A 13,320-nucleotide genomic window follows, 5' to 3' on the forward strand; every position below is an offset into this window, starting at 1 on the left:
CACTGAGCTAAATTCTATTTTTTATTTTGAGACAGTGTTTCACTGAGTCACTGAATTGCCTGGACTAGGGTCGAACTTCTGATCCTTTGGCTTCAGCCTGTCAGAGTGCTAGGATTACAGGCATATACTGCCATACCTAGTGAGTGGTTGTTTCTTGAAAATAATTTTATCCTTCAGAGATAAATGCTGAAGTATTACAGGAGGAATGACATGGTATCTGGGATTTGCTTGAAAGTAATCTATTGCAAATGAGTTCCATAGCATAGGATAAATTTTTGTAGTAGCATCAAAGATGTCAGCTAACTTTGACTTGAAAATGGTGATTGCTGGACAATTGTGTTACATGACTAAAAATATCCCTGTCATGATAACAAAAACACTTATGTAAAAAACATAGGTGTTTCAATAAAATTGTTTTATGTGGAAAAAAATGAGTTGACTGCTAACTTTTAAGAACATCTGTGATGGTTTAAAATTGAGAACAGGTATTGCAGTACAGTAACACAATTCCATTTTTAAAATGAACAATATAACATCAGCTGCCTCCAGAAGGTCCAAAGTGGGTAGGTAAGTTATTAACTTTTTCTCTATCCATCTTTGGATTGTCTCACATTTTATACTGAGCATGTATTAATTCTATAATTAACTTTTAGTCTTTCAATATTTTTATACACAAATATTGTATTAGTTTCCCATTACCGAATACCTGATATAATAAACTTAATCAGAGAAAAGATTAAATATTCTGACTCATGGTTTTGGAAGTTTCAGTCCATGAGAAATTGTCCCTGTTGCAGCAAATTATGGCAGAGCAAAACTATTCACCACATGGCTAGAAAGCTAAGGAGAAGAAAAAGAAGAAGTGGGGCTCTACAATACCATCCAAGGGCATACTGCCAAAGACCTGAAGACCTCCTGGTAGGACCCACCTCTTAAAGATTTCATCACCTCCCAAAAGTATCAAGCTGGGGACTATGCCTTCTGTACATGAGACTCTGGGGAGCATTGCAGATCCAAACTATACCACAGAGATTAATGACATTTTTGTTATTAAGAAGTTTCCTCCTAGGGCGGGGGAGGGAGAAAGTGAGAGTCAGTGTCATCGCCATCCATTGTCAGAAGGGGAGGAAACTGGAATCCAGCAGCGGCGAGCAGCAGCTGGACCAGGCACATCTGGGAATGCAAAGCCTACCTCCCCGTCCGCCACCACCTCCTCTCTTACCTGGGATCACTTCCGAAACTGCTTTGCCTTCAGCCCCTGCCTGGGCCAGAGGGATTTATTTCATGGGGATGTGTTCAAGGCAAGAGCGAATTCAGAAGGATATCGACATCGTAATCCAAAAGTCCACAGCCAAAAAGGACTGCCTGTTTGCAGATTTCAGATACTCAGACTCCACCTTTACTTTCACCTAGGTTGGCGGCCCCAAAAGTGTATCCTACTCAGTACATGTATCTGAAGACTACCCAGACAATACATATGTGTCAAGTTCAGAAAATGATGAAGATGTACTAGTTACAACAGAGCTAATTCCACTAATTTTTCATAGAATAGCAACAGAATTAAGAAAAACAAATGACATTAACTGTTGCTTATCCATAAAATCCAAACTGCAAAAGGAAAGTGGGGAGGAATGAAGACAAAATAGTACAGTGGAAGAAGATTCTGAAGGGGATAATGATTCAGAAGAATTCTATTATGGAGGACAGGTGAACTAGGATGGGGAACTGCACAAGCACCCTCAGTTGGAAGCCGATTTATCAGCGATGAGAGAGATTTATGGCCCAAATGCAGTTTCTCTCAGGGAATATGGAGCCATTGATGATGTAGATATTGATCTGCATATTGATGTGAGCTTTCTTGATGAAGAGATTGCAGTGGCTTGGGAAGTAATCCGAATAGAACCTATAATTGTCCGACTCCACTGTTCACTCACACCGTATTTAAATGGCCCAGTGCCCACAGTTGAGGTCTTTCAGATTTCCACAAAAGAGAGATTTGGATTGGGACATCAGCTGAAAAAAATCAGGCAGACATTTGTTACACAGCAGTGGAAACAAAGCAAAGCAAAGTCCAATTGCTTGCACAGTAAGAAGCTGTCAGAGAAGAAAGTGAAGTCCCTCTTGCATTTATTTTCTACCTTGCGCAGGTCGCCAAGTTATCCTCCCCCTGGTTGTGGCAAAAGCAAATCCAAACTGAAATCTGAGCAAGATGGCATCTCCAAGACACATAAGCTGCTGCGTAGGACTTGTTCCAGCACAGTCAAGGCCAACGACGTGTGCTCCGCCAAGTCACACAGGACCTTTGGTCGCTCCCTGTCCAGCGATCCCAGAGCTGAGCAGGCAATGACAACAATTAAACCGCACAAACTCATGAACCGTCCCTGCCCTGCTGCTGTTAAGCAAGAGGACTGCTTCACTCTGAAGTCGCATAAACTATTGACTCTATCTTGTTTAGGAGACCTGCGATGTGAGCACACTGCCAACTTGAAGCACACCACACCACAAACTGTTAAGCAGATCGTACTCCAGCAACCTTAGAGTGGAGGAGTTGTATGGACTGAAGAATCACAAATTGCTCAGCAAGTCTTACTCTAGCACCCCAAAGGCATCCAAAACTGAGCTTTTCAAGGAACCTACTGCGGAGGGCAGGAGGCTCTCTCTTACCTCAGGGCTTATTGGTATCTTAACACCATCTTCACCTTCACCTTCCCAGCCTGCTCCAAATGGTGCAAAATGCATTCCAATATGAGACCTCAGCTTCCTAGTGCAGACAACTGAGTTTGCTGAGCAGCAGATCCCTGTATTGAATGAGCACTGTGTGGTTTGTGATGAGCCACACGTATTTCAAAATGGCCCCATGGTTAGGCCTACTGTGTGTGAACAAGAGCTATGTGTGTTTGCTTTTCAAACCCTGGGAGTAAAGAATGAAGCTGCTGATGAAATAGTGACTGGAGCTCAGGTGGTAGATCTACTAGTGTCCATGTATAGATCTGCATTTGAATTCCTTAGAAAAGTTATCATTTTTGAGCCATATCCTTCTGTGCTAGATCCCAATGATCCTCAGATGTTGGCTTTAACCCCAGGAAGAAAAACTATGATCGAGTAATGAAAGCACTGGATAGCATAACTTCCATCAGAGAAATGACACAAGCACCATATCTGGAAGTCAAGAAGCAGATGGATAAACAGGACCCCCTTTCACATCCTCTACTGCAATGGGTTATTTCAAGTAATAGGTCACATATTGTGAAACTGCCAGTCAACAGGCAATTGAAGTTTATGCTTACCCCACACCAGTTTCTTCTTCTCAGCAGTCCACCAGCCAAAGAATCCAATTTTAGAGCTGCTAAAAAATTCTTTGGAAGCACCTTTGCCTTTCATGGTTCACACATTGAGAACTGGCACTCCATCCTGAGGAATGGTCTGGTTGTCAAGAACAAGAAGCAGAAGGTGTCAGCCAAGGATGAGCTCACTTCAAGCAGTAAAAGCAGCAGTGCATCACAGTCACAGAAAAAAGGACACCAATCCCAATTCCTGCAAAGCCATAATTTAAAGTGCATAGCCTTATGTGAAGTGATCACTTCACCTGACCTGCACAAACATGGAGAGATATGGGTCGTCCCAAACACGGATCACGTCTGCACATGGTTCTTCTTTGTCTATGAAGATGGCCAAGCAGGAGATGCAAATATTAACATGCAAGAAGGTGGCATTCACAAAGAGATCCTCCCAGTAATTGATAACCAAACTGCTACTGGTTAAAAGAGCACCATTAATTAACATGATTTGAAAGCCTTCCTCAGGTTCAAAGCTGGATTTTGAACTGAAGAAGATGACAAAATAATTTATTGTTATTATAAACAAATTTAACCCTTTGAATATGAATTTTTTTCTTAGCATTTCTAAGTATCTCATTAAATACCTAAAGAGGTATAAAATTTATCAATTGTAGGGATATGGAATCGAGTAATAATTTTTTTATTCTTTTATTGGTACATTTTAGGTATACAATAAGTTTACGTTTATCATTGGGTGCTTGTACCGGTACATGATGTATCTTAATTTTTTCCCCATTACCTGTGCCTAGTAATAAAATTAAAACAGCACTTAAATTGAAGTTTGGGTTGCATTCACAATAAACCGATTGAAAAAAACAAAACAAAAAACCCCCCAAAAAAACAAAAAAAGAAGTTTCCTGGCATTGCTTTCCTGTCAACCACTGTTGACCTTTCTTACCATAGATTGACTTCATCTTGATCTCAGACATCCTATAAATGGAAAAATACAGCATTTACTCTCTGAACCCAGCTTTTTACAATTACCATGATGGTTTTGCATGTACTCCTTCCTTTTTGTTGATAAGTTATATTCAACTGTGTAAATACATCACAGTTAATGGATTCATTCTCCTCTTGGTAGGTATTTAAGTTGTGTTCAGTTCTTGGTTATGATGAATGAGGCTGCTATGAACACTTTGCAAGCCTTTGTTGGATGCATGCCTTTATTTCTCTTGGATAAAAGACTTGAGAGTAGAATGGCTGGGTCATACAGTATATAATTAATTTTTAATAATATAATTTTAAAAATAAAGCAAAGGCTACAAGAATTACAAAAGGTAGTTCCTAGCCCAGGAATAGACAAACTTCAATTACAGAGGATGAGTACAAAAATGTGTGCCCTTCCAATCACCACCCTCAAACAAGCCCTCACTGTATAACCTCCTCATGATCCCTCAGAACTGTTATCACTCAGGACTTCTACACCTCCCAAAGCACTAATTTAGGCATCCACCTTGCCCGTATGTTCTCATTCAGGCTGTGATTCATCTGCTCCAGCAGGACCATGCAACACAACCTCTATAATTTCCCTCAACCCATCATTTGCCTTGTTCAGCTTAGATTCTGTTGTCTACTGCTGCCCTTAGACTTTTTTTTTTACTGGAATCATCTAGGCAAATTGCTGGCCTTAAATAAACCAAGGGATCTGTTTCCTTTTCTTCAATGCCTGGCCTGTGAGTTTGCTGCTGTTGCTAGGAAAGGGTCTCAAAAAACAGTGTAAATAGGTTCTATAGCAAATTTATGGCCACCCATCTCAAGTGAACCTCCAACACTGCCCAAGATCTTTGCTTGTTTGTCCTGTTCCAAAATCCACAATAACTACTTATGCTTCCTAGAATTCCCTCTCTTTCCTCCATCCCACCTCAGCAGACAGTCTTACTTCATTTTTTAGAAAAAAGGAAAATCGTGGGATGAGATATCTCATCTTGTACCAACAGGAAAGAATATGTAAAGGAAACCCAGCATCTATCCATCCATCCATGTGTACATCCACCCACAAACCTATCCACCAATATATCCACCTATCGATGTACATATCCACCTATCCAGCTACATGTCCATCCATACATTCATCTACCTATCCATCCATCCATGGTTGCACCATCCTCTCATCCACCCATCTGATTTCCTTTCATCCACTCACCCACCTTCCTCCTTTCTAGTTATGGTGTGATTGAAGACCACTCCCTGAATCTGTTTTTGGATGCCTTCCCTTCCTACCTTTTTGGGAACCACCAAGACTACTAATTCTCTTCTTTTTCTTTCTTGTACATTCAATTTTTCCTTCTCTACTTAATCCTCCCCCATAGTCTTTTATACTCTTAAGTTTCTTTCATTAAAATCTTTTCCATTACCACCATGGTCCTCTCTCTTTACCTGCCCCTTTCCAGCCAAACACTTCAAAAGTGCTTAGCCCCTTCATGCTAGCTGTGCCCCATCAGACACAGTTCTGAGTTCTAGATGACTTGTTTGAGCCAGACCGAGTACAACCACTTTCTTCTCCGTCCTAGCTCCTCCAAAACAATCAGTGCTTTTGGCTTCCCATGGTGGTCATGTACCTGCCTGCTTTCAGCTCTAGTCCTTGCCCTCGATGGACCCTGCTTCGATTCCAAGTGACTGGCCTCAGTAGACTTCATTTCTCAGGCTTCTTTGCCTAGTAAGTGGCTTCTTTTGATGGCAGAGGGAATCCCTGCTGATGGTGAAAGTGAGCTTTAGGGAGAAGCAGGGTTACCCCCCACCCAAGAATGGCTAGAGCCCCTCCTTGATCCCTGCTCCCCCTGAGAAGCCTCTGGGTGGGCATCTTTTCTACTTTTCTCCTTTTGGGAGACTTCTGCCTCAGAGGTCTGCAAAAAGGAGCAGAGCATAGAAGGATGAGGACTGGAACCATGAGCAACCAGGCTCCTGACTGATATGGAGACCAAGAGCATTGATTGCTGCATAGAGGTCAAAGTGGAGAAAGAATGTGTGCGTATTTGATTTGGCTATGCCTCATTTTCCCCTTGTCCTTGAGCCTTTGTGGTGGTGTTGACTCCTTGCCATTCCTAACCTAAGTTGCCTAACCCTGTCTTGTTTACCAGATTCATCTCTTCCAACACTGTTGTAACTAGTGCCTCATTGTGAAATTCTCTTTATTGCACAACTTGAAGTGAGCTCTCTCCTGACTTGGCAGCACCAAGTTAACTCTGGTTGCTGTGACAACTCTGTGCTCATCCTGTCACTTGCTTCTCAGGAATATTACCAGAAGGCCTCTGTCCATGACCTCTATCTCTGATGTCCAGATTGATTTGGCCATGAGGAAGTCCTGAAAGGAGATTGGGGAGGGAGGGAGATGTGTTAGTTAGCTCTCCATACCTAAGATAATTAACTTCTAGAGAGTAAAGGTTTATTTGCATTCTCAATTGTGGAGGTTTCAATCCATGATGAATTGGCACCATTCTTTTGGATCTGTAGTGAGGCAGCATGTGATAGCGGGAGCATGTGGTGAAGCAAATTACTTACATCACTGCTAGGGAGCAAAGGGAAGCAGATAGTTCTAGGGTCCCACAATCTCCTTCGAAGACATATCCTCAATGATGTGAGGACCTCCCATAAGGCCCCACTTCCCAAAAGTTCCACTACCTGACCAAGCCTTTAACAATGAACATTAGAGGGACATTCAAGATCCAAACTATGGCAGATGTAGAGGAAGATGGGATATCCTTTGGCTTCCTTTGTGGGTGCAGTGCCCCTTGCTGTGACCCCTACACATGTTTCTCCTCTGGGTTCAACTAAATTCTCCATTCCCATACCCCTCAGGATCTCATGGCTCTACTGTCACTGGCCCTAGGTTGTAGCTACATCCTGTATCCTTGGTGTCCCAGACTGTCTCATTCTGCCCTCTTATCTCCTGTTCACCAGGCTTCTTGCCTCTTATTTCCTCCTGGGTGATTTCCTCAGACTCAGTCTCTGCTGCTGCTACTGCTAGAGCCCAGAGTCAGCTCCCAAACATTAGGACACTTTTCAACAAGGTCCAATGGCTCCTTTATGGTTTTTGAGGCTAACAGACCTTTCTTGATGAAAGTAAGGTGATGGCTAGTGGAAATTGACTTTTAGTATTTTTGATGAATAATACACATAAAATAGGTTACATTAACCATTTTTAAGTGTTCAGTTGTGTGGCACTAGGTACATTCACGTTATTGCGCAGCCATTACCACTATCCATCTGCAGAAGTTTTCATCTTCCCAAACTGAAACTCTGTCTTTGTTAAGTATTAATCCTCACTTCCTCTTCCCCAGACCCTAACACCCATCATTCTACTTCTGTCTCTATGAATTTGACTACTCTACGAACCATATATGAATAGTCATAATTTTTGTCTTTTTGTGACTGTCTTGTTTTATAAAATACATTTTATTTAGTGTAATATAATTGCACTTAATACAATTAATCTAAGGTTCATATACAGCATGAGTCAGAATTTCCCTTGAATAATATTCCATGAAACTGATGATTTAAAAGATGTTCTTACTTTGCAAAATAAAAAGTTTAGAGCCTAATATCAGTTACTAAAATACTTTTGAAATTATCTTGGCCCTGAAATCATAAGATCGGGTCACCTCTGGACCACAGTATAAATCCATTTTCACTGCTCCATGTTGTGGCTTTTTGTGATTCTTGACCTCTCCAGCTCTTCTCATTCTCCATCTACTGTGTGGTAAATTATGCTTCTCATTGTTCCTCAGAACCAACCCATGTCCCCACCTCTATAGACCCATGCATCTATTCTTACTATTGTTTCCATCTGGATTGTCTGATTTTTTCCTAATTACATTAATCCCAATCCCAAAAGGTCTTATCTCCCCAGTGAGGCCCAGGGAATGAAAGCCTCATTATTTGTTTGTTTATTGTGGTGCTGAGGATTGAACCCAGGGCCTTCACACTGAACTACACTGCCAGACCTTTTTAATTTTTTGAGACAGGGTCTCTCTAATTCTCTAAGTTGTCTGGGCTGGACTTGAACTTGTGATCCTCCTGCCTCAGCTCACAGTGCTGAGATTACAGGTGTGTAATCCACCCACCATACCCTGCTCCAAGGCCTCTTTCTCAGCTGCTCCCCTCTCTGAGGTTTGACTTCTGCTGTCTGCACTTTAATCTTCCTCTCTAAGACATAAATACTTCAAGGAGAGAAGCTGTGGATGATTCTCCTCTAATCTCATTTATTCTTGGCAATGAACCCCTGAGGATGAGTGAAATACACACCCAAAACAACAACCCAAAATATGGGGACATTAAGCTTCAGTGGAGGCTGGGAGGCCTGGCATAAGAATGGTTATTTAACTTTGTGATCATAACTTGAGAAACATTGTTATACACATACTTCCAAGTCCTTGCATGGGTTCTAGCTCAAGGCACAGAGCTACATTAAGGCTACCTCCTATTTTTAGTCCTATTTTTCCTATATATAAAGGCACATATTGGGCCCTTTGAAACAGAGATATAGAGGAAAACTATTTTAAATTCTAGGTTCCCACTGGGGAGAAAAGTTCTAAGAAGTGGTGTGTCAGGTGACGCCATGTGTGATTCATAAGGTAGGATAGAAGCCTCTGAACAGGGATTCTCAGCAGCTGAGCAAAGGGCAACCTGGCCACAAATTAAGAAAAATGTTTGGGTCCCTTGACCTGTCTTCTTTGTTTTTCCAAAGGCCATAGACCTGGCTAAGTTAATGTTTCTTTTGTGGTATACACAAGGCACCCAATTACTGAGTTCCCAAAGAATACACTGAATCATGCTTATGCAACAGGCAGAAAATCTATTTCTTTAACTATCTGCTCACCATCCATACATCGCTAACCCATACTCACCCTCTAAACTACCTCTGGATTGGAGCAATATCCTCTGATCCCTTTACCCGAAACCTAGAGCTGGCCAAGGACACATTACCCTTCCTGGAGGGAACCAGCCATGTCTGAGGGGCCTGGAGAAACTTCCAGTGAGCAAACCTGAAACCCTTATTCCCCAAAGATGCCTCTCTTGCATCCCTGAGAAAAATTTATAAATTCAAGGCAAAAGTGCCTCCCCCCTGAAGAGAGGGAGAGGAGAGAATATCATATTGATAAAGGCATAAGTGGCAGGGCATTCCAAGCCTGGTGAACTGAGTTGGCAAAGGACAGTTATAGTGTGAGTCATTCAGAGAGTATCATACAGTCCTGGGCATAGAAGAGCTGGCTTCTGCCATTCTCTGATCTCAAGCTTTAGTTTTTCTGTCACTTCTACCATGTTTAATTTGTTAGAAGCAAGTAACTACATGCAGCCCACTCTCAAGGAGCAGGCAATAGCTCCACTTCTTGAAGGGAGTAGTATCAAAGAGTTTTTAAAGCTACCATAGTCCACCTATTGGCCACAAATTATATACATTTTTCTCACATGCAAAAATATGGTCACCCTACCTAATACCTGCTAGAAGTCACATCCCACTGAATCAGCTCAAGTGTCCACAATCTGTGCATCTAAACTCGGTTAGATGGGGATGATGCTCCTTGTGTATGTTTCCTTATATAGATTCTAGAGATTGGATGCTTTCAGTATGAAGGCTTGTGAATTCATAAGATAGGTAACTATGCCTCCCTGCAGCAGTCACCAAATGTACCATATAATATCCAATAGTGAGACAAGCAGAGAACATCTGTGCTAAATTTTTCTATTCAAAGGGTATGGGGAAGAGAGGCAGGCAGCAGTCACTAGTAAATAGCAATTCTGAAACCTCAATGTGCAGGTGCTGAAAGTTCCTTAATTAGGACTCATTCTGACCCTACCATTAAACTGATTCTCCATGCTCTGGGTTCCACCTTTTCTACTCTTTTTCTACTCTCTGAGCTGTCCTTTCTTTTCTGTAAAATGTAGCCAGTGTTTGCACCTGTACCGTTTCTCAGCCAGAGGTCTCTTTTCATTTTGTACCATTTCTTCCCTTTTCACTCCAACCTAGCGCTTTTTGCCAAATAATTCTTTTTAAAACACTGTGTGTCTTCTGTGAATCTCATTAAAGCCCACTCCTTTAAACAACTGTCAGACTTACAAATCTCTTTGAGTTAGCCTTTTTCTCCCTTGGGCTTTTGCTGAGACTGCTGATGAAGACAACTTTAAGCTTCTTAGAAGCCCTATTGTTTAACTGAATGCTTTGTTCTTTTTTTGAGGACTTAAAGATTTTATACCCACATCCTTAGCTTCATCATTGGGTCCTCTTTTCCTGACATGGATATGCATGTGATCTTTGCCTGCAAACCCTTTGTTAATTTCAGCATCATTTGACATCTGGAGGAGTTGGGAATTTTCAAAACCATCAAGTTCTGGTTCCTTTTTATTTAACAGAGTTTCTTTTGGCTTATCTCTCTTCTCTCACAATTTAGTATAAGCAGCAAGAAGCCAGGAGGCACCTTCAACATTCTGCCTGGAAATCTCCTTAGCCAGATCATCCAGTTCATTAGGTACATTTTCTACCTTTCACATTTCTGTAGGAAGTTTTGTACTTAATCTTCTCTCATCTCCTGCTCTGTGCCTCTAACAGAACGGGTTCCTCTCTGACTTCCTGACTTCCTTTTTGGTATGTCCAGCCTCCAGTCTCTTGTTTAAGTGGTTCTTGTCATCTATCCTTCTGCCACCTGTATTCTAGCATTAAGGTTCAGATCATACCACTTTCCTACTCCAGATCCCTGGCATTCACTCATTTAGCCTACAGATTTTACTGAGCACCTTCTCCACACAAAGTACTACAGTTGAGGATGGGGAATTCTCAGAAGGCTAAGATAGTCTTTGCCCTCATGCTCCATTGGGGGAGATAATGTAAATCAAATGATTCCAGGAGTAATGATAACATTGTAAGGGAGAGAGGGTTTATGAAGGAAACTTAGACCCATCTCTGCAGCATAATGGAGGGGTCTGTGCTCAAGGGGCTGCTGTGAGGAAAGGCTTCTCAGCAGATGTAGATTTCATTAGGAATTTTGTGAGATTCAGGAAGGTAAACAACACATAGAAAGTTCTCAATGTATGGGAAGAATATATACTACAATTAGTACAAAAGACCTGGGGACTGAGAGAATAGGGAGGCAGCACCTGCAGACAGGCTAGCGGACTCAGCAGAGATAAGTCACTTCAACTCTGCTGTCCATGCTGGCACATGGGTAAATATGTGCATTAAGTCACCACTGCTATATGGCATCACTGTGTGTTGGGGAAACAAGAGAGAATGTATCTTGTAAGTTTTCCAACCTCAAGTAACTTACAGTCTAATGGAAGAAACAGGTAAATAAAGGAATAAGAGAATATCTAACTAATATACACAATAAGTGTCATGAAGGAAGTAAAACAGGGTGATGTGATAGAGGTGTGGCTGAGGAACACCCTTAGACTGTATGACTTGGAATAGTTTGTCTAAGGCTCTGCATCAGATATTTAAGATTTGATAGCTGATGGAGTAGCTGCCCTGTAAAAGCTGAGGCTGGAGCAAGCTGCATGCACTACAAAGAGGGACAGGTGGCTGAAGGTCAAGTAGAGAGAGCCCTTAAAAGAAGCGAGGCTTGGAAGGACAGGTGTATAAAGGGCCTTCCAGGTAAAAGGAGTCACATGGACAAAGGCTGGCAGCCAAGAACCAATGTGTGGATTTAGCATTCCTCATATTTTCTCATCCTCTCCTTGGCCCAGAGAAGACAGATGTCTGATCAAATTCTCTAGGGGAGGGGTCAGTGCTCCCGGACTAAGTGCAAGGGTGAGTGGAGAAGGGGAATTACCTAGAGGAAAATCTCTGTGGAGAGGTGAGAAGGGCACTGGGCAGGTAGAAACCCAGGACTACTACACAATTTTCTTGGACAGATGAATTAAATTTTCCAGATATTCAAAATTATTGGCACTACTTCAAAACCCTGAGTATTCTTACTATCCTACACCCCCTGCCCCCCAAACCCCTCGCTTATGGAAAGTGAAATCAGGACTTCCTGCAGGCTATGCACGTGCTCTGCCCCTGGGCTACTCCACCAACCCTGGCCCAGGGATTCTTGAAAGCTGCAAAGCAAGTCCACTTGCTAATTCACAATGAATTCAGGGCCGCAAGAGAGAGTGAGTGGAGCGCCCAGCCAGGATTAATCAGCCAGGGCTACCCTCCCCACCCCCACCCAGTGTGACTTTCACCCGCCCTGTGCCCCTCCCTCGCGGGCACTGCCCTCAGCCTTGGGCCAAGCTCTCAAGGGGCGGGTCTCACCTCCTCTCTGCCCAGGACTGTTCTGCGCCTCCTCCAGACCCAGGAGTGCAGCTCACAGAGGTTCAGTCCCATCGCAGCACCTGCACTCCCTGCACCTGGTAAGTCCCGGCATGCCCCGAGAGCAGCTGGAGGCCCTTCGGGAAGCAGGCCGTCCTAGTAGGAGCCTATGCAGGCACTGGGCGAATGTCCCACCGCGAGGGTTCCAAGCGGGACCTGCGAGCCTTGCCGTAGGGACGCTGGGCTTGGAATCTGGCTCCAGAGTTGGTGGAGCAGTCGAGCCTCAGCCTGGCCACGGGGTCGGCCTGGACGACCCAGACACCAAGGCTGGGACGGGAAAGGATCGCGTCGGGCTAGTAAGGCCCTTTACTGAGCCTGCACCGTTCTGCGGGGAGGGTGTTAGTGGCCTAGTTTACAGAAGAGAAACCCGAGACTCGGGGAGAAAGGGATATGAGGAAGGCGAAGGGGACTGTCCCTGGCGGAAGGACAACCTGTCCCCTGGACCATTTGTTTACTTTGCAAAGCCCCGCACTCCATTCTCTCTCAGGACTGAGAAAGTCTCCACTGATTGGTCAAATGTGGGGGCCTGACAGGAGGCCAGGCGCTTGGTGATTGGAGAGGTAGGTAGTCCCAGAGCTGCTCTGGGGCCGGGCAGGCATCCAGAGCTCTCTGCCCCCGCCATCCCTTCTGTGTAGGAAGAGGCCCAACCTCCACTTGTTTCCCCTGTCCCGCTACTGAAAGCCAGTCTCCCCAGAC

General features: G+C 43.4%; 1 pseudogene; it reads left to right on the forward strand.

Moving 5' to 3' along the window:
• The first annotated feature begins 342 nt into the window (after window positions 1-342).
• On the forward strand, window positions 343-4,166 carry LOC101708678 (protein mono-ADP-ribosyltransferase PARP8 pseudogene; annotated as a pseudogene).
• The last annotated feature ends 9,154 nt before the right edge of the window (window positions 4,167-13,320 follow it).

This window comes from Heterocephalus glaber, unplaced genomic scaffold (genome assembly GCF_053883595.1).
Source record: "Heterocephalus glaber isolate CG9 unplaced genomic scaffold, H.glaber_assembly_v1.0 deba00001472, whole genome shotgun sequence".
NCBI classification, from domain to species: Eukaryota; Metazoa; Chordata; class Mammalia; order Rodentia; family Bathyergidae; genus Heterocephalus; species Heterocephalus glaber.